Raw genomic sequence first — 21858 nt, forward strand, 5'->3', positions numbered from 1 at the left:
TGTTCATCCAGCTCCACACCTGGTTATCTCACATCCTCCTGATGTTATGGATGTAGCTGGCCACTAGGGGGAAGGAGCAATCCCGGACAAACGAATCAGAATTAAGATCAGCCTGCGGAACCGGCCAATCATGTCCTAACGTGGGTGGGACCCAAGCCCGCTCCACCCAAATTGAGCGGCCCACTTTCTCAACGAAAGGCTGATAACAATAAACAATACAAAATAAAACAGCGCAAGACCATCTCATGAAACAATACCAACAATTTCAACCTTTACTTTCCACCAGCAAATCAAGCCACTGAGTGATTAAAATTTACGAATAATAAAAAACCTATCCAAACGAACGATCCCACCATGTATCAACCACCTCCTCGCACGACAACGTCCATTGATAATGGCGGATGGCTGGAAAAGTGGGCAGGGCCACGCAGGAGGCGGGGCCGCAGCCGCGCTTCTTAATTGGTTCGCACGAAACAAAAACAGACCCACCTCCCTCCTGTTTGCTGTCCATGATTGATGTTTCCCATGTCCAATCAGAACGAGGGGCGGTCCACATCCGCCAACCCCCCCTCCCGGAGTAACAGACGGATTGACCAATGGAGTGACGGGCGTGGCGTCCTTTGATGGACGGTCTGTCTAACCAACCGAAATGCGAGACCTTCACTACCGGCCCGCCCACAGATGATCGACGTCCAAACTGACCAATGTAACAAAAGTAAACGGGGCATCGGTGTAGACTGTCCAATCGAAGCTGGGAGGAGGCGGGAGGACCTACTTTGCTATCTCTCCCCGGGCTGGTGCGGGCGCTCGAGCTGGGGAGTCCGTTTGTGCTCGTGCACGGTCGTCTGCCTGCTGCTGAGAGAGAGATACATACATACATAAGAGAAAGGGTTTTTAAACGTGGCCGACGAGAGGTAAATCCTTAAGGCTGCTTGAATTGTTCTGCGATGGTGGGTGTTTGGGAGGCGGGGGAGGTTATAAGCACGTTTAGTATTATTCTTTCCTAAGTGAGGTTGTTCCCATTCCCCCCCCCCCCAAACCCAACTCGGTGTTGCTGCTCATTAGAGATTAAATGATCTCCCCCCTTCGGCCCCCTCTTTTCCCGGGGGTATATTGTCGCCCGTAATGGGAAGCTACTCCCCCCACACCATGCCCTACCCACCCCCCCACACCAACTCTTGCCCCAAAGCAACCCTCCCCCTTCCATCCCCCAGCCACCAACACGCCAATTCCGCCCCCACACTAATCCTTCCACACCAAGGCCCTCTGTGCCACACCACCCAACTTCCCCTCCCATACTAACCCTCTCTGTGTCCCCCCCCACATTAACTCTCTTCCCAAAGCAACCCTCTCCCTTCCATCCCCCAGCACCACCATCTCCCCCCGGCCCCCGCCACCGCCACACCAAGGCCCTCTGTCCCACATCAACACCCTCCTCTCTTGCACCAACCTTGTACTCCCCCTCCCACAACAATCCCCTGCCATACCAACTGACTCACCCCTCCCACACAGTACTCCCACACCAAACCCCCCCCTCCCTACAACAAACTCCCTCTGCACCCCCTCCCCATACCAACCTCCTCTGACCCCCCCATCCCAATGCCACTCTCCCCACCCTCCCACACCAACTTCCCTCTACCATCCCCACACCAATCTCCCCCACCACACCAACCCTTTCCGTTCGCCTTTCACACCTACCCTCCTCCCTTCCTCTCCCACTTGGCAAACCACTCTTACCCCCACATCCACCAATCTCTCCTTCTTCCCATCCACCCCACATGTCTCACCACCCCCACTGCTCTCTCTTCCCCCAACCACCCTCACGCTTCCCTTGTTGTTTTCGTCCTTCTCCTTTCCTTCTAACCTCTACTCACCATGGAACGTATGTACACCACCTCCTGTGCATACACATTCTGGACCCACCCCCCTCACCCTGCCAAAAACATACACACACAGCTAAAATCCGAGTGCGGTATTTATTTGGCTCCGTACAGCACGTGGCTGTGTGCTCAATTTTGTGTTTTCATCTGTCAAAGTATGTATGTATATTTAGAAACTTATCTTTTTGTTGTATTTGGTTCTTGAAACTACCTCTGTAGGAAAGTATGACAGGATGTGGATACTTTGTGCCACTTTTATGTTATAAATTATTCGTTGATTACAGTTTGTTCATATGCTTGTGTATTGTATCTGCGGGTCCTGTCCAGTTTTTGGTAGGATTGCTGTCTCTTACATGTTTGAACATCAGTTTTTTTTTATTGGAAACCAAATTCTGATGTCCACAGCAAGGGCACTCAACATTTTGCTGTGTGTGGTGCTATTACAGTGCAAGTTTGGATGTATTAACAGTGGCAGCTTACAGTTCGACATCCATGCCGACCCCATTGACAGCAGCCGAACTATTTCAACATAAAAACCTTCTGGCCTGGCATAACCTTCATTCCTAACAACCATACAGTCAGATGAACCATGTGAATTGAATGAAGAATGTGCAGCTTTACACTTGCTTTTGCACTATGTATCTAAAAATTAGAGCCAACCAAATAAAACAATGACATAGGATTATAAGCATGCTGAACAGTGGAAGTAGTATATGAGGGACAGGAGCTCTCGATTTTCAGATCCGAAGAATCAGCTTGAAGCTCTGCATGCACGGATCATCCATCAAAAAGATAAAGAAGCAACGGATAGTAGGTGATGGGCCCATGGACATCTGCATCCCCAGTGATCGTTAAATCCAGCAAGAGTGCAGAAGACATATGAGCAAATGAATTAGGAGCAGAAGTAGGCCATTCAGTCGTTGGAGCCTGCTCCACTATTCAGTACAATCATGGCTGATCTGTTTGCATTCAGAATGCACATTCCCATCTAACCCCCCAACTCCCCACCCCCTCACCCCGATAATCTTTGATTACTTTGTCCAGCAAGAATCAAGTACCACTGCCTTAAAAATATTCAATGATGCCATAAATGGGGGAGGCGATGGCCTTAGTGGTATTATTGCTGGACTGTTAATCCAGGGAACCAAATAACGTTCTGGCGACCTGGGTTTGAATCCCACCATGACAGATGGTGGTATTTGAATTCAATAAGTATCTGGAATTAAGAATCCAATGATGACTGTGAATCCATTTTCGATTGTTGGAAAAACCCATCTGGTTTACTAATGTCCTTTTGGGAAGGAAACAGCCATCCTTACCTGGTCTGGCCTATATGTCCAGAGTCCTGCTCCAGGATCACCAACTGCTTTGCTGCTGTAACACCAGGTCCCACTCTGGGCTCACGAGCTGCCTCTCCATCATTTGACAGAGTCCCACTCCAGGTTTATCAGCTGCTGCCATGTTCCAGACTCCGAAAGTGATGCCTTCATACCACTTTCCACCAAAAAATATGATAAAAGAGGGAAAAGGAGAAGTGGATGGAGTAGACGAATCCTGAGCACCTTGAACACTGCTTACTCTGTCGTTGCCATCTTGGAATTTTAAACCAGATGCTGCTTGGCCTGCTGTGTTCATCCAGTCCTGCACCTTGTTCTCTCCTAGTTCTGGACTTGTCAAAAAAGTCAATTTTTATAGATGCACCATAGAAAGCATCCTATCCAGATGCATTACAGCTTGACATGACAACTGCTCTGTCCAATACTGACAGAAATTAGAGTTGAGAACGCAGTCTAGTTCGTCACGAAAACTAGCCTTCCTTCCCCTGACTCCGCCTACACTTGCCACTGCCTCGGGAAAGCAACCAACATAATCAAGCCCTCGCACCCCGGTTATAGTCGCTTCCATCCTCTTCCATCGGGCAGAAGATAGAAAAGTTTTTGAAAACAAGTACCAACAGATCTAAGAACAATTTCTTCCCCGCTGTTATCAGACTTATGAACTGGCCTCTTGTCTATTAGAATTGATCTTTCTCTGCCCCTTCTCTGTAGCTGTAACACTATATTCTACATTCTGTTCTCTTACCCTGATGTACTTGTGTAAGGTATGATTTGTCTTGTTAGCACACGGTACAATACTTTTTGCTATCTTGGTACATGTGACAATAATAAATCAGATCAATGGAATATATCTCTTTCAGATCCACCTTGTCAAAACCATTAGGGATCTTTATAGACCTCAATCAAATCACCTCTTGCTCTTCTAAACTTCACTAAAAACAAGCCTGGTCTGTCCATTTTGTCTAATACTGCAAGAGATTAGAGAGTTGTGCACGCAGTTCAATCCTTCACAAAAACATCGTGACAGTACATTCCTTCTGGCTGCCAATTTTCTCCAAAGCACCACAATGCAGTTCCACTCTTCTCTTTAAATAAGGAGACTAAAACTGTATAAATACAGAACATTGTCACTGTTAACATTTACTTTTCTGAAAATAAAGGACAGCATTTTATTAGGGATAGTAAGAACTGCCGATGCTGGAGTCAAGAGATAATACAGTGTGGAGCTGGAGGAGCACAGCAGGCCAGGCAGAATCAGAGGAGTAGGAAAGCTGACGTTTCGGGTCAGTACCCTTCTTCAGAAATGGGGGACGGGGAAGGGAGCACTGAAATAAATAGAAAGAGGAGGAGTGGGGCTGCGGAAGGTAGGTGGGAAGTTGATGGTTGAGTGCAGGTAGGCAGTGTTGGGGATTGGTCAGTGAGGTGGGAGGCGCAAATAGTTGGGAGAGAAGACGGACAGGTCAAGGAGGTGAGGATGAGAGGGAGGGTTGGTCATGGGATGACGGCTGGGGATGGGGAGATTTTGAAACTAGTAAAGTCCACATTGAGACCATTGAGTTGTAGGCTCCTAAGGCGGAATATGAGGTGCTGCTCCTCCAGTTTCCGGGTGGCGTCATTATGACACTGGAGGAGGCCCAGGATGGACATGTTAGCCTTGTTTAATCACTTGCTGTACCTGTATACTAACCTGTTGTGACTCATTGCAAAATCTAGATCTTTGTACCTTGGAATTCTGTCATAATTCTCCTTTTTTTCTACTCGTGAGCAATTTTGAATTTTCCCCAATTATTTGCTACCTGTCAAATCTTTTGCCCACTCACTTAACAAGGATGCAGGCCGAGTATAAATGTTTTGATATTTTCCCAATATAATTTTCCACATATCATTATCATCTGCAGAATTAACCACCAGGCCTTTGATCCCCATATCCAAGTCATTGACATAAATTTTTAAAAAAATTGGCCCAGCACAGATGCATGGAGGACTGCACTTATGACATCCTGCCATCTGAAAAAGAATTAGCACGCATGCTCTGTTGTCTGCTCGCCAAGCCATCTTCCGTCCATGCTATAATGTTACCCTTTATACCACAAGCTCCGACTTTGCCCAATAAGCTTTTCATTTTGTGAAACCTTGTGAAATGTCTTTTAGAAATAGAAGTTTGTCATTGGGCTTCACTTTATCCACAGCACCTTTTAAAGACTTCCATAACTTGGTTCATTTCTTTTTGACAAAACCATTGCTGACTCTTCCTTATTATTCTGATTTTTCTGCAAGTGCCCAGTTATATCCACCTTAATGATAGACTCAGACACCTTTCGCACAGCAATATATCAAGCTACTGCCCTGCATTTTCCTGTTTCCTGCTTCTCTCCCATTTTGAGAAGAAGGGTTTTATTTGTTACTTTGCTAATGAAATCTTTCCAGAGTCAAATAAGTTTGAAAACCACGTCCATTTCATTCGCCATCTCTTTTAAAACCTATCATGAAGTCCATCTGTACTGAAATACTTCTCAACAGGAAGCTTCATCAACTTGCTCAGCATTGCTTCCCTAGTGATCATAATTTGACCAAATTCATTTCTTCCTTCAGTCTCCTGATTTAAAGGTAGACGCACTAGGATTTGCCTATACAATCAGACTGTAAGACATAGAAGCAGAAGTTGGCCACTCAATGAGAATGAGACTGATTTGATGATTCTCAACTACTTTTTCCTGCCTGTTTCCTTTGACTCTCTATTCCCTCTATTAAAAATCTGTCCTGCCTCGGCCTTGAATATACTTAATGATCCAGCCTCAACAGCCCTCACTACTAAAGAATTCCACAGTTTCACAACCCTCAAGGATATTCCTCCTCAATTGTCTTAAATTGGCCTTATTCTAAGATTATTCCCTCTGGTCCTAGACTCTCCCACAAGGGGAAGTGATCTTTCCTCATCTGCTCAATCAAGTCCCCCAACAATCTGTATATTTCAATCAGGTTGCCTGTCTTTTTCTACATTCCAACGAGGACAAGCACAATGTTTTCAATTTCTGCACATAGGACAGTCCCTCCATACCTGGTATTTGCTGAGAATGTGACTGATTTGATGGTCCTCAACTACTACTTTGGACTGCCTCCAATGTCTGTATATCTTTACTTAGATAAGGGATCCATAACCGTTCAGTATCCCAGCTATGACCTGACTAGCTCCTTGTATAGTTCTGGCAAAACCTCTGTACTTTTATATTCCATTCCTTTTGAAATAGAGGGGTCCTTGATGCATGTTGGGGATATGTACTGGAAAAGTGCAACTTATGTCATGTATTATATTGAAGATTCTTCCCCATAAGAATAATATATATGAGGTGGCTAGGGACTGTAAAAATGTTTAAAATCTCCTATTCAACTCATATCATGGCAACTTCTCCCATAAGAACCAATGGAATAAGTTAGTGTTAGGGACTATCCCAGGGAAATGTTGCGCTTTGTAGTGAACAACCAAAGTATGCACTATGCACGAGCATATACTTGGAGTTCATCAACTGCCATCTTACTGATATCATTCTTTTTCAGCACCACTTTGTCTATTAGAAGTGGTAGGCTCAGCAGTTTCCTTCACTAAGTGCCAGATGGTCCTATTTGAAGTTCATCCGAGTATGGTTGGTGTTGCTTTGGTTCCTTTTTGTAGAAAGAATCCAAGGTTGCCTGATTTCCTACTTGCAGTTTTGCATGTAAAGTTTCATAGCATGCCAAAGAATCTCTTAACATTTGTGCTGACTTTTCAGAAGTCCAAAAGAATGTCGTGTTTCTGGATAATGTAGTTTCGAAATGGTGAAACAGATTTCTTAGAACAGGACCTAATGAAGTGCCTCTATTGAGAAGAATCATCCTTCAATTCCATACTTTCTTTTGAAGACAAATGCTTAACTGATTCAGCAAGATGTTCATTGCTTAGAGACATACTATGTGTCTCCAATAGCTCATTGACGTCATTTTCTCCTTTTTGGAAGCCCACTTCCTTTTGCTAGTTGAACGATTTCACCACGTACGTCTCTGCACCCCTCAAAGGAATGCACAACATCAGGATATGTTTTCTTCTATGAACCATTCATTGTGATTCAAGATTTTGTTCCAAGAAGAGCCAGCCAGTAATGCTGAACATCTTCCCAGAATTCCTGGTCTATGAATTTGATGTTGTCATCAGGTTCGTGTATCAGCTTGTGGAATGTCTTCCTCAAATGATAACCTTTGAAGCATGCAATAATACCATTGTCCATAGGCTGCATTAACAATGTTGTCCTTGGCAGTATAAACAGAACTTTTGATATTTGAATGCAACTGTTTGAAATCCAGGTCGTGGGCATGAGCGTTATGTAACATAAAATAAGTCTTGAAAGGAAGATTATTTCCCTCACTGTACTTTTTAATTTCTGGCACAAAATAATTAACCAACCACTCACGGAAGATATGCCTCATTATCTAGGCCGTACGCCGAGCTTTCCATCTTGGAGGAAGCTGGGATTTTAGTATTTTTCAGCACCTGTGGATTTTCATTCCTGTACATGAACAATGGCTTAAATTTCGTATTGCCGTCAGTGTTGCATCCTACAAGCAGAGTTAGCTGATGCTTTGAGATCTTGAAGGCAGGAGCAGTCGTCTTGCTTACAGAAATGTCCTAGATCCAATACAACCCAATTTCATCAGTGTTAAACACTGGCTAGGATCATAGCTGCGCTCGACGATTTTCTTAAGTTTTACTAGAAACACTTCTGCAGAATTTAGAATAGATTTTATTTTAATAGTCACTTCTGCAGGATCACAGGTCTACAGTAAAAAGTGTACAAAGCCATGATTCTATGGCACCATCTTAAAATACAAAATACAAAACCAGAATTTAAAAAAAAGTAAAAGGCACAGAGCCCAAGATAAAGAAAAATGCCCTGATCTTAAACTCCTTGTCTGAAAGGAAAGGAAAAAATTCCAGATTTTAAAATTTTATCCCCCTGGGCTAGCCCTGGACTGGGGTATGCTCCATCGATTACCTTTGTCACTGCTGCCACCGATTGTCAGGAGGGGCCGCTGCTGCCTTTCTGACTGCCACTGCTGCCTCCAATCTGCCACATGTGCATGGGAGATCAGGCCCACACTCGCCCTGCCAAAGACACAGACCAAGACTTTTAAAGAGAGGGGAGGAAGGAAAAAGAGCGAAAGTAACAAGAAACAAAGCAGATGAATGAGCTCCAAACTCAGCGCTGCTACTCTGCTGCCATCTTGATAATTTCCATTTGCACCAGCTGATTCTCCAAGCATTTTAACATACAAATTTCAGACATGATATAGTTCTAACTCGAGGGCAGCCTTGAAAGGTTTCTCTCTCAATGTTTCTTCCTCTCCCATGTCCTTTTTCAGGTCCTCATACAAGCTTAGGATCTTCTCCTGAATGGAGGTTAAGTTAATCAGAGCATTCTTGTTATGCAGATTGCTGGCATCATGGGTTAATGATCATTTCATGTTTTTTTTTCTAATAACATGTCTTTGCCTTGTTATTTTAACCTCTGGATGATTTAGAAGATCCTTAGCTTTATATTCTATTTCATCAGCATTTTTTACACTTGTATATACACTTGTTGGAGGAAGATTCAAACAGCACCCAATATCAATCGTATGTTCACTTCTCTTCACTTTATCACTTCTATTTTAACACCTGGCATAATACTGCAACATGTTTTCTTAGCGCTGCACCTTCTATCTTTACCCATTGTTGAAGGGTTGTGACAATCAACTACAACGAACACTCCCTAAGGTAGCGGCTTAGACATAAGTTAATTTGCATCTTGTTCCACAAACTGGCAGTGACATGTGTGGGACCAATATATATTGTGACAATATATTATCACGGGCAATGTGTGAAGGACAACGTTCCATTTGCCTTCCCTATTCCCTGCTGAACTGTAGGTTTCTGCAGTCTTACTCCATTTAAATAATATTCAGCTCCTCTATTCTTCCTGCCAAAGTGCATAATCTCACATTTTGCCATATGATAATCCATCTGCCTGGTTTTTGCCCACTTGCTCAACCTGTTACTTTTTTTTTATTAACTCCTCATTCTCGCCCTAAAGGACCAATTCTCACTTTACTTTTCACTCACTTAGATATCTGCAGAAACTCTGCATCCAGTGAGCTTCCTTTCTTTATTCTAATTTATTTATCCTGATTAACCATTTAGTTATTCTGTTATTCTTTGTAGTCTGCCCATCGTCTGACTTGCTCACTCCCCTTGTGCAATTATATGCTTCGTCCTTAAGTTTGATTTTCTCCTTAACCTCTTTAGTTAAATGTATGGATAGTCAGCCCTCGTCTTCAAAATATACTTCTGCGTATTCTGAAATATCCCTTTAAATGGCTGCTACTCTCCTAACTTAACATTCCAATTCTCTTCATCTTGCTCAGCTTTCATACCCATATGTTGCTTTTATTTATGTTTATAATAATACTTTTCAAACTGGGCATTATTTCATCCGTATTTTGATCATTGTTACCTAGAAGTGCCTTTCTCTGAGGTCATTAAGTAAACCTGTCACATTACACTATCCACTCTAGTGCAGCCTGCTTTCTTGTTGATAACATGCTGCTCTAAGAAACTGTCTCAAAAGCGTTCTGAAGTTATCAGGCTACTATTACCAAGTTGATTTTTCCAGTTTGAGTAGATTAACATCACCCTTGATTATTGCCATTGCCTTATCAAAAGTACCGAGTATTCTTTCAACCTGAGATAGTAGGAACTGCAGATGCTGGAGAATCTGAGATAACAAGGTGTGGAGCTGGATGAACACAGCAGGCCAAGCAGCATCAGAGCAGCAGGAAGGCTGACGTTTCGGGCCTAGACCTCATTCTTTCAACCTGAGTAGTTTTTAAATCTTTCCAGCAGAAATGCTAAGGTAAATGACTCCTTGCTGTCCTTGTGCTGGTTACTCCCATTACTGATGCCAGTCTTGAGCCAACTCAGTTCATTCCATTTTGTTTAAGCATCTGAGTATATTGCCCTCAGCTGTTGCTATGTCCATTAACAAGATCCTGGCTGCAAAGTCCTGTATTTCAGAACCAACATCACCTTTTGCCAAGTTGTATGTCGGCCGTTTAATCCTCTAGCTTAATTGTTCTAGTACAATAATGACACTGAGCAGGTGAGACAGGTTCATCCAACCCTATTGCCTTAATTATCATACAGTCACATAACAGCGAAACAGACCCTTCGGTGAAACGCTGACCATGTTCCCAAATTAAACTAGTCCCACTTGCCTGCTTTTGGCCCATATCATACCAAACCTTTTCTATTGGTGTACTTATCTAAATGTCTGTTAAATGTTGTAACTACCTGCATCTACCACTTCCTCTGGCAGTTCATTACACACACGAATCACTGTTTTTAAAAAAAGTGTTGCCGCTCATGTCCTTTTTAAAACTTTCTCCTCTCACCTTAAAAATATGCCCCCTAGTTTTGAACTACCCCACCCAAGGCTAAAGACCCTTGTTATTCATCTTAGCTATACCCGTCATGATTTTATAAAACTCGAAGGTCGCCCTTCAACCTCCTATATGCTCTGATGGGGAAAAATGTCCCAGCCTATTTTTTATAACTCAAACCCACCATTTCCAACAACATCCTAGTAAATCTTTTTTCTGCAACCTTTCAAATGTAACAACATCTTTCCTATAGCAGGGAAATCGGAATTGAATACGATGTTCCAAAAGAGGCCTAACCAATGTCCTGTACAGCTATCACATGACACAGCAACTCTTCTACTTAATGCATGACTATTACAGCAAGTGTACCAAGCACCACCTTCACTACCATGTCTACCTTCAAGGAACTATGAACCTGCACTCCAAGGTCTCTTAGTTCAGTATCAATCCCCAGGATCCCACCATTAAGTGTATAAGTTCTGCCCTCATTTGCCTTGCAAAAATGCAACACCTGACATTTATCCAAATTAAGGTCCATCTGCCACCCCTCAGCCCATCTGATCAAAGTCCAGTTGTACTCTAAGACAACCTTTTTCACTGTCCACTACACCACCAATTTTTGTGTGATCCGCAAACTTACTAACCATGCCTCCATATTCTCATCCATATTGTTTATGGGAGTTGTAAGGTCATGTTGCGGCTGTACAGGATAATGGTTTAGCCCCTTTTGGAGACTTGCGTGCAACTCTGGTCTCCCTGCTACAGGAAGGATGTTGTGAAACTAGGTTTCACAAGGATTCAGAAAAGATTTGCGAGGATGTTGCCAGGTTTGGAGGGGTTGAATTACAGGGAGAGGCTGAATAGGCTGGGGCTATTTTCCCTGGAGCATTAGAGGCTGAGGGGTGACCTTAGAGAGGTTTATAAAATCATGAGGGGCATGTATACGGTAAATGGACAAGGTCTTTTCCCCAGGTTAGGGGGAGTACAAAACTAGAGGGCATAGGTTTAAGGTGAGAGGGGAAAGATTTAAAAGGGACATAAGGGCAACTTTTTCACGCAGAAGGTGGTGTGTGTATGAAATGAGCTGCCAGAGGAAGTGGTGGAGGCTGGTACAATTACGACATTTAAAAGGCACCTGGATGGTTACATGAATAGGAAGGGTTTAGAGGGTTATGGGCCAAATGCTGGCAAATGGGACTAGATGTATATAGGCTATCTGGTCGGCATGGACGAGTCGGACCGAAGGGTCTGTTTCCGTGCTGAATGTCTGGCTGTATGACTTTGTGAGTGACAAACACAAGTCGACCCAGTACCGATCCCTGTGGAACGCCACTGGTCGCAGGTCTCCAGTCTGAAAAACAACACTCCACCACCACCACCCTTTGTTGTCTACCGTCAAGCCAATTTTGTATCCAATTGGCAAGGTCACCTTGGACTCAATGTGATGTAACTTTACTAATTAGGCTACCTTGTTGAAGACTTTACTGAAGTCCATATACATCACTCTCCCTTCATTGTTCAAAAAAAAAACTCAGTCAAGTTTGAGACACAAATTTATCTTCCACAAAACCATGCTGACTATCCCTAATCATTCCCTGCCTCTGCCAAGGCTCTCATTTCCCTCTTTGCCCTTCTGACTTCCTTCTTAAGAATGTCCCTGCACTTTTTATGCTGTTCATTCTTTATACTCTTCTACTTTGGGAAGGCGATGGCCTAGTGGTATTATCGTTGGATCGTTAAACCTATTGACCCAGATAGTGTTCTGGGGACCTGGGTTCAATTCTTGCCACGGCAGAAGGTGGAATTTGAATTTAATAAATATCTGGGATGAAGAGTCTAATTATGATCATGAATCCATTGCCGATTGTTGTAAAAACCCATCTGGTTCACTAATGGTCCTTTAGGAAAGGAAAATGCCATCCTCACCTGGTCTGCCCTATGTGAGTCCAGACCCACAGCAATGTGGTTGACTCTGAACAGCCCTTGGGCAAATAGGAATGGGCAATAAATGCTGCCTAGCTAGTGATACCCTCATCCCGCGAATGAGTAAAAAAAGTTTATTTAATCCCAGTCGTCTGTATCTAATGTATGACTCATTGTTCTTCTTGACAAGAACCTCAATATCTGTCATCCATTGTTTGTTACTCTTATTAGCTTTACCCTTCACTCTAACAGGAACATAATGCCTCTGAACTCTCATTATCAAGCTTTTGAAAGCCTCCCTCTGGTCAATGGTCCCTTTACCTGCGAACAATCTACTCCAATCAACTTTTGAAAGTTCTTGTCTTATACCATTAAAATTTTCCTTACTCCAATTAAGAACTTTAACTTGTACGGAAGTCTTATCCTTTTCCATAGCTACTTTCAAACAGATAGAATTATGATCACTAGTCTCCACGTGTTCCACTACTAACGCTTAAGTCATTTGCTTTGCCTTGCCTTATTTCCCAAGAGAAGGTCAAACATTGCACCTTCCCTCGTCGATACATTTACATACTAATAGAAAAATTTTTCTTGAACATATTTAACAAATCCTCACCTTCCAAGTCTTTAATACAATGGCAGTCTCAGTCAATACATGGAAAAATTAAAATCCCCTACTTTTACAACCCTATTATTCTTAAATATTTCTGAGATCTCCCTTCTACATTCCTGCCCACCCCGATAATCTTTCACCCCTCGCTTAACAAGAATGTATTCATTTCTACATTATAAATATTTATGGATTTTGCTTCCACCAACTTTTCAGGAAGTGTCCCAAAGACATTCCACTCTCTTGAGAGAGAATTTCACATCATTTCTGTTTTAAATGGGCGTCCCCTGTTTTTTTCAAAATAAAGATACCTTGTTCTCGTTCTCCTGGAAGGAGATACGTTACACATCTACTGTCAAGACCCCTTAAGGTTATATGTTTCAATCAAGTCACCTCTTATTCTTCTATACTCCAGCAAATGCAAATGTAGTCTGTCTAACCTCCTCATTACGCAGCCCATTAATTCCAGGAATTGGTTTGGTGGGTGTTTGGAGAAGAAATTCCGCTGTATCTGTGGATTGTTTACTGATTATTTTGTAATGTTATTATTTTTAACTTGAATCTAATATGGTTATTAAGGCAATTGCTATGGACAAAGCAGAGTTGTGACATTGTGGATTTGAAAGAGGCTGAGTCTAACCAGATTCCAAAGCATTTTTAAAAAAAACTGACACAAAACAGAAATTGCTGGTGAAACTCAGCAAGTCTGGTAACATCTATGGAGAAAGAGAGCAGAGTCAAGATTCTGAGTTCAGTGACCCTTGTCTGAGCTAAAAGCCTGCTGATTATACAGCTATTCTCTCACTTGTCAGTCGAATATTGAGATAGCTGCCCAGGTATGTGAAGACTCTTGAAATACAGAAGTTCGCAAACATAAAACAGAGATGTGAGAATTCAAGCTTTGGAGAAAAACACCAGATGGGAGGAAGAGCTTCACTGATTTGGCACAATTTACTTATTTGCTCTATGGATTCTGTGATTCTTCAAAATTAGTATACCACCATCTTGAACTTTGAGCTATACAAAGAAACCTGGTTGAACAGCCAGCATGCAAAAGTCCCAAGAAGGCAGCTTTGAGAACCAACCTCTGAAGGGGGTGTTTTGATCAAGGGAGGACAAAGGAAAAAGGTCTGGCAGTGTGAAAGTCCTAAAGCCACAGAACTTGAGAGCCATCTTCTGTCCATCCCAATATCTGCTGTCCTACTGTTTCACCTGTACAAGAAAACACCAACTGTCCAATTTCTGAAGCCATCACAGCTGCTGGATCTGACTTTGTTAATCTCTTGCTTCAGCATCAAGGAATTCAATCAATGGACCCAAACGGTACACCATGAAGATTCATTGGGACTTTATTATAAGTAATCTTGTCTCATTTGTATTAGTTTTAATATTGGTAACTGTAATTTCTTGTTAGTGACTTAATTGCTTTATTTCCAAAGAGTCTTGAGTAATAACTTATTATGAACTAGCCTCTAAGCTGTTTAAACAATGCCTTATTGCTGGTCTGCTTCATCTTGAATCATTGTAAGACAAAAGGAGACTACACAAGCTGTATTAATTTACAGTTCACCGATCAGGTGGCGAACGTGCCTGGCTGTCGTGACACATAATAATAATTAGTCTAATTGCAAATATTTTCCCTTTTATTGAAGTTACGTCCTCTATTCCAGACCTTCTGTCCTTCCAGTCACTGTGTGTGACTCCTGTGTAACTGCCTTCCCCTACGTGCAAATATGCCTATTGATCCTAAACTAAGTACGTGTGCTGCACTTATACTACGTATTTTTCACAACAACTTTTTAATCAGCTTGCACCGCACATGTCTCTCCAGAATATCTCCCCGACTAAGTGTATCTTTTGGCTTGTGTCTGTCCTTTTATCTGTATTGCCAAGTGTATCTCATTCTGTACATGTACATGTAAACCTTTATCTCGTTTTTTTTCTGTCTTGATATATCTCTCATATGTCTGTTTGCCCACATAATTTTCTTTCTTTTTGCATCTATCTGTTCGTTCTCTCTCTGACTCGGAGCAGAGTCATACAAAACTCGCTTGGTCATGGAAGACAGAGGGTAGCAGTGGGAAGGGTATTTTTTCAGACTGGAGATCAGTAACTCGTGGTGTTCCACAGGGATCAGTTGCAGGTCCTCTGTTGTTCGTAGTATATATAAATGAGCTGGAGGAAAATGTGGGTGGTCTAATTAGCAAGTTTGCAGATGACACGAAGATCGGTGGAGTTGCTGATAGTCCCAATGATTGTGAAAGGATACAACAGGATATAGATAGTTGACTTGGGCATAGAAGTGGCAGATAGTGTTTAATCCAAACAAATGCGAGGTGATGCATTTTGGAGGATCAAATTTAGGTGTGAATTATACTGTAAATGGCAGAAGCCTTAGGAATATTAACATATAGGTGGATCTGGGCAGAAGTGGCAACACAGGTGGCCAAGGTGATTAAGAAAGCATATGACATGCTTGCCTTAATTGACCAGGGCATGGAGTACAAGAATTGGTCAACCATGTTGCAGCTATATAAAACCCTTGATGGGCCGCATTTGGAGTATTGTTTGCGGTATTGGATGTTGCACTACCAGAAGGACATCGAAGTTTTGGAGAGAGTGTAGAGAAGGTTCACCATGATGTTGCCTGTTTTCTAGGGCATTGGCTGTGAGGAAAGGCTAAAAAGACTAGGATTGCTTTCACTTGAAAGATGGCAGCTGAGAGGAGACCTGATAGAGGTTTACAAAATTATGGGAGACATAGATAGAGTGGATAGTTAGAGGTTTTTCCCAGGGTTGAAGTTTGAATTACAAAGGGGTACAGGCTCAAAGTGAGAGGGGTATAGAGATAGAGGCATGCCAGGGAATTCCTGGAAGCCTGGCATTCCAACCGGAACTCCATCAACAGACACATTGAACTGAACGCAATTATACCAACCACTGAAAAACAGAACCGGAAGTGATGCCTACCATCCCAGCAAACCGAGGCATATAAATATCAAGCGGGACAGAACACCAATGCTTCACCGGAGGCGCACGGATGGTGTTACCTAGCAGGGTGACGAAACATCTGCAATCAAACACACTGGCTCAGTGAGCAAGTCTACAACCTCATCCACAACTCGAGCTACAAATATTCTCAAAAACTTTAAGCCATATTCCCTTGTAATCCCCTTATCCCTGATATCACCAGTAACTAGGAATCTCAATTTTGAAATTAATTAATGACAATTTCCACAGCCCACTGTGGTAGAGGTTCCAAAGATTCACCATCGCCCTGAGAAGAAGTTCCTTCTTGTGTCAGTCTTAAATGAAACTTTTTATCCTGAGACTGTGTTCTCTGGTTCTAGACTCCACAATCAGGGAAAATAGTTTATCTATCCTTAGTTTGTCTATTCCTTTAAGAATTTAAGTTTAAATCAGATTACTATTTGTTCTTAAGTCTGGAAAATAGAGGCCAGTTTACTGAATTTCTGATCACAGGACAGTCCCACCATCCCAGGAATCAGTCTAGTAAACTCTGCTGCACCCTATCTTTGGCAAATGCATTCTTTCTCAGACCAGCGGAACAGAACTGCATCAAATACTCCAAATGTGATCTCACCAGCCTTCTATACAATTGAAACAAGATTTTCCAAAGTACTCAAATCCTCTTGCAATAAATACTAACATTTCCTTCTGAGTTGTTTGCTACGTCTGCAGGCTAGCTTTCAATGATTTATGAACAAAAAAGGTACCAAGGACCCTTTTGGACATGTAACACTTCCAATCTCATTACCATATAAGAAATACATTGCAACTTTGTTTCTCTTAGCAAAGTGAATAACCCTTAACACTTAAGACCATTAGACTTATGGAGTCTTTTCTGCTATTCAATGAGATCGTGGCTAATCTGATAATCCTCAAGTACACTTTGCCTTACTCCCATAACCTTGATTCCTGTACTAGTTTTTAAAAAAAATCTGTCAATCTTAACCTTGCTGACCCAGCCTCGACAATCCTCTGCAATAAAGAATTCCACAGATTTCACTACCTTGAGAGAAGAAATTCCTTCTCTCTGTGTTAAATATGTTACCCCTTATTCTGAGATTCATTTGTGGAGAAGACACGATTTATAAAGTCATAGAGTCATACAGCACGGAAACAGACCCTTCAGTCCAACCAATCCATGCTGAACATAATCCCAAACTAAACTAGTCCCACCTGCCTGCACCTGGCCCAAATCGCTTCAAACCTTTGCTATTCATGTACTTGTCTAAATGTCTTTTAAACATTGTAATTGTACCCACATCCCCCACTTCCTTAGGACTTTCATTTACCTTATTGGCCATTTCAGCCTTTCCTATGATGAGGTCTCCTGTATCTACCAGTAATGGACCCACGTTTGTAAACTTTTCCTATTTACATAACAATAGAAGTTTTGCAGTCCACTTTTTCTTTCTATTTTACATTGATATTCTAGTCTCTGTCTTCAATTTCTTGATCCTCCTTTGGAGAGTTCAAATTCTCCTAATCCGCAAGTTTACACTATTTTCAGCAACTTTAAGCTTCCAGCTTTTGTCCTTTATACTCATTTATGAGATATAGCTGTTGCTGGCTCACCTGTATTTGTTGTCCATTCCTAGTTGCCCTTGAGAAGGTAGTGGTGAGCTGACTCTTGAGCCATCCATTTGGTCTAGGCTAGGTGGATTGGTGAGCTGTGATATGGATGTTTAGATGCTTTTGTTATGGACCAGACTAGACCCACTCAGTATATTTTAAGAAGGTAGCTTAGAACCTAACTTTTCTTATTATAAAGGCAGATGTAAAGTGCCGTGTGACCAATCGCACTGCATCTGGTAAACTACTCAATGTTGAGCAAAACACAATTTATTCAAACACTACAGTTAAAATACAAACAAAAGAAAGAGGAATTTAGAATAACAACTATTGGAAAACTTAACCGAATAATAGAGTTAGTACCTATTACTAATTAACTGTTCCAATATAGTAACGTCCCATAAACACATCTCTTGGTAAAAACGCAAACTCAGACACAGATTCCCACATGCACTTTTCCAATCCAGGAGAAAAAAGAGTCCAGAGAAAATTCAGGGAAAGTAGCAGCTGGGAGACATTCACTGAAGCTTCCAACTCTTTTGCGACCCCAAAGAATTCTTATGTAGAAACCCAGAAATCTAGATCTAAGACTGCTGGCCACACCCATTCAGGCTGTTTCTATTGTTCCAACTGAAAAAAAAAAGTCAAGGCGTCACATGTTGTTTACTTAGGCAGTTTTCAGTACAAAGAACAAAGAAAATTACAGCACAGGAACAGGCCCTTCAGCCCTCCAAGCCTGCGCCGATCGAGATCCTCTATCTAAACCTCTCGTCTATTTTCCAAGGATCTGTGTCCCTCTGCTCCCTGCCCATTCATGTATCTGTCTAGATACATCTTAAATGACGCTATCGTGCCCGCCTCTACCACCCCCGCTGGCAACGCGTTCTAGGCACTCACCACCCTCTGCATAAAGAACTTTACATGCATATCTCCCTTTCCCCTTTCTTTTCCCCTCTCACCTTGAAACTGTGACCCCTAGTAATTGAGTCCCCCACTCTGGGGGGGAAAAAGCTTCTTGCTATCCACCCTGTCTATACCTCTCATGATTTTGTAGACCTCAATCAGGTCCCCCCTCAACCTCCATTTTTCTAATGTAAATAATCCTAATCTACTCAACCTCGCTTCATAGCTAGCACCCTCCATACCAGGCAACATCCTGGTGAACCTCCTGTGCACCTTCTCCAAAGCATCCACATCCATTTGGTAATGTGGCGACCAGAACTGTACGCAGTATTCCAAATGTGGTCGATCCAAAGTCCTATACAACTGTAACATGACCTGCCAACTCTTGTCCTCAATACCCCGTGCGATGAATGAAAGCATGCCGTATTCCTTCTCGACCACTCTATCGACCTGCGTTGCCACCTTCAAGGTACAATGGACTTGAACATCCAGATCTCTCTGTGTATCAATTTTCCCCAGGGCTTTTCGATTTACCACATAGTTTGCTCTTGAATTGGATCTTCCAAATGCATCACCTCGCATTTGCCTGGATTGAACTCCATCTGCCATTTCTCCACCCAATTCTCCAATCTATCTATATTCTGCTGCATTCTCCGACAGTCCCTTTCACTATCTGCTACTCCACCAATCTTCATGTCATCTGCAAACTTGCTAATCAGACCATCTGTACCTTCCTCCAAATCATTTATGCATATCACAAACAACAGTGGTCCCAACACAGATCCCTGTGGAACACCACTGGTCACAGTTCTCCATTTTGAGAAACTCCCTTCCACTACAACTCTGTCTTCTGTTGCCCAGCCAGTTCTCTATCCACCTAGATAGTACACTCTGGACCCCATGCGACTTCACTTTCTCCATCAGCCTACCATGGGGAGCCTTATCAACCGCCTTACTAAAGTCCATGTATATGACATCCACAGCCCTTCCATCATCTATCAACTTTGTCACTTCCTCAAAGAATTCTATCAAGTTGTTAAGACATGACTTTCCCGGCACAAAACCATGCTGCCTATCACTAATAAGCCCATTTTCTTCCAAATGTAAATAGACCCTATCTCTCAGTATCTTCTCCAGCAGCTTCCCCACCACTGACGTCAGGCTCACCGGTCGATAATTACCTGGATTATCCTTGCTACCCTTCTTAAACAAGGGGACAACATTAGCAATTCTCCAGTCCTCCGGGACCTCACCCATGCTTGAAGATGCTGTAAAGATATCTGTTAAGGCCCCAGCTATTCCCTCTCTCACTTCCCTCAGTAACTTGGGATACATCCCATCCAGACCTGGGGACTTGTCCACCCTAATGCCTTTTAGAGTACCCAACGCTGCCCACCGCCCCCCCCCACCATGCCGACTTGACCTAGCGTAATCAAACATCTATCCCTAACCTCAACATCCGTCATGTCCCTCTCCTCTGAACACCGACGCAAAGTACTCATTCAGAATCTCACTCATTTTCTCTGACTCCTCGCATAACTTCCCTCCTTTGTCCTTGAGTGGGCCAACCCTTTCTCCAGTTACCCTCTTGCTCCTTGTGTATGAATAAAAGGCTTTGGGATTTTCCTTAACCCTGTTTGCTAAAGATATTTCATGACCCCTTTTAGCCCTCTTAATTCCTCGTTTCAGATTTGTCCTACTTTCCTGATATTCTTCCAAAGCTTTGTCTGTTTTCAGTTGCCTAGACCTTATGTATGCTTCCTTTTTCCTCTTTGCTAGTCTCACACTTTCACCTGTTCCCTAATCTTACCCTTTCTATCCCTCATTTTCACAGGTATGTGTCTGTCCTGCACTCTAATCAACCTCTCTTTAAAAGCCTCCCACATATCATATGTGGATTTACCCTCAAACTGCTGCTCCCAATCCACATTCCCCAGCTCCTGCCGAAGTTTGCTATAGTTGGCCTTCCCCCACTTCAACACTGTTCCTTTAGGACCACCCTCGTCTTTGTCCGTCAGTATTCTAAAACTTACGGAATTGTGATCACTATTCCCAAAGTAATCCCCTACTGAAACTTCAACCATCTGGCCGGGCTCATTCCCCAACACCAGGTCCAGTATGGCCCCTTCCTGAGTTGGACTATTTACATACTGCTCTATAAAACCCTCCTGGATGCTCCTTACAAATTCTGCTCCATCTAAACCCCTAACACTAAGTGAATCCCAGTCAATGTTGGGAAAATTAAAATCTCCCATCACCACCACCCTGTTGCTCCTACACCTTTCCATAATCGGTCTACGCATTTATGCCTCTATCTCATGCTCGCTTTTGGGAGGCCTATAGTACAGCCCCAACATTGTTACTGCACCCTTTCTATTTCTGAGCTCTGCCCATATTGCCTCACTGCTCGAGTCCTCCATAGTGCCCTCCTTCAGCACAGCTGTGATATCCTCTTTGACCAGTAATGCAACTCCTCCACCCCTTTTACCTCCCTCTCTATCCTGCCTGAAGCATCTATATCCTGGGATATTTAGTTGCCAATCTTGCCCTTCCCTCAACCAAGTCTCAGTAATAGCAATAACATCATACTCCCGGGTACTAATCCAAGGCCTAAGGTCATCTACCTTACCTACTATACTTCTCGCGTTAAAACAAAAAGTAGCCCGTGCAGAATCTCTGCCTTACCACCTCTTCAAAAAAAAGGACAAAATAACCTCTTAAAGCAACAGCATCATCATGCTATTGTGATTTGGATAAGTTGAGTGGGTGGGCAAATGCATAGCACATGAAGTATAATGTCAATAAATGTGAGGTAATCACTTTGATAGTCAAAATAAGAAAGTAGTTTTAGCATTTGAAAGGTAATAAATTGGGATGGGGGAGGTGCAACAAAACCTTGGTGTCCTTGTACGCCAGTTGCTGTAGGTAAACATGCAGCTCAGCAGATGGCAAAGAAGGCAAATGGTATTTTGGCCTTCATAATGAGATTATTAGAGTGCCAGAGTAGGGATGTCTTTTTGCAATCATAGAGGACCTTGGTGAGACCATACCTCTGGTATTGTGTGCAACCTTGGGCTCCCTTTCTGAAGAAGGATGTTTTGGGTATGGAGGGAATGCAACAAAGGTTTACCATCCTGATTCCTTGGATGGCAGATCAGAT

The 21858-nt window shown here is 42.7% G+C and overlaps 1 protein-coding gene across 3 annotated transcripts in view; it reads left to right on the forward strand.

The window, feature by feature from the left end:
* Positions 1 to 810: 810 nt before the first annotated feature.
* The window catches only part of LOC109914828 (polyadenylate-binding protein-interacting protein 2-like), a 92482-nt gene continuing 71434 nt past the window's right edge, over positions 811 to 21858 (forward strand). Inside the window, exon 1 of one of the 3 annotated variants that reach the window (XM_048605633.1) lies at positions 811 to 914. The gene's annotated coding sequence lies outside the window, so the exon portion shown is untranslated. Of the gene's footprint in view, positions 915 to 11877; positions 14555 to 21858 lie in introns of those variants that run through there. The other 2 variants (XM_048605626.1, XM_048605629.1) reach the window with 2 other exon arrangements.

This window comes from Rhincodon typus, chromosome 1 (assembly GCF_021869965.1).
Source record: "Rhincodon typus isolate 14 chromosome 1, sRhiTyp1.1, whole genome shotgun sequence".
NCBI classification, from domain to species: Eukaryota; Metazoa; Chordata; class Chondrichthyes; order Orectolobiformes; family Rhincodontidae; genus Rhincodon; species Rhincodon typus.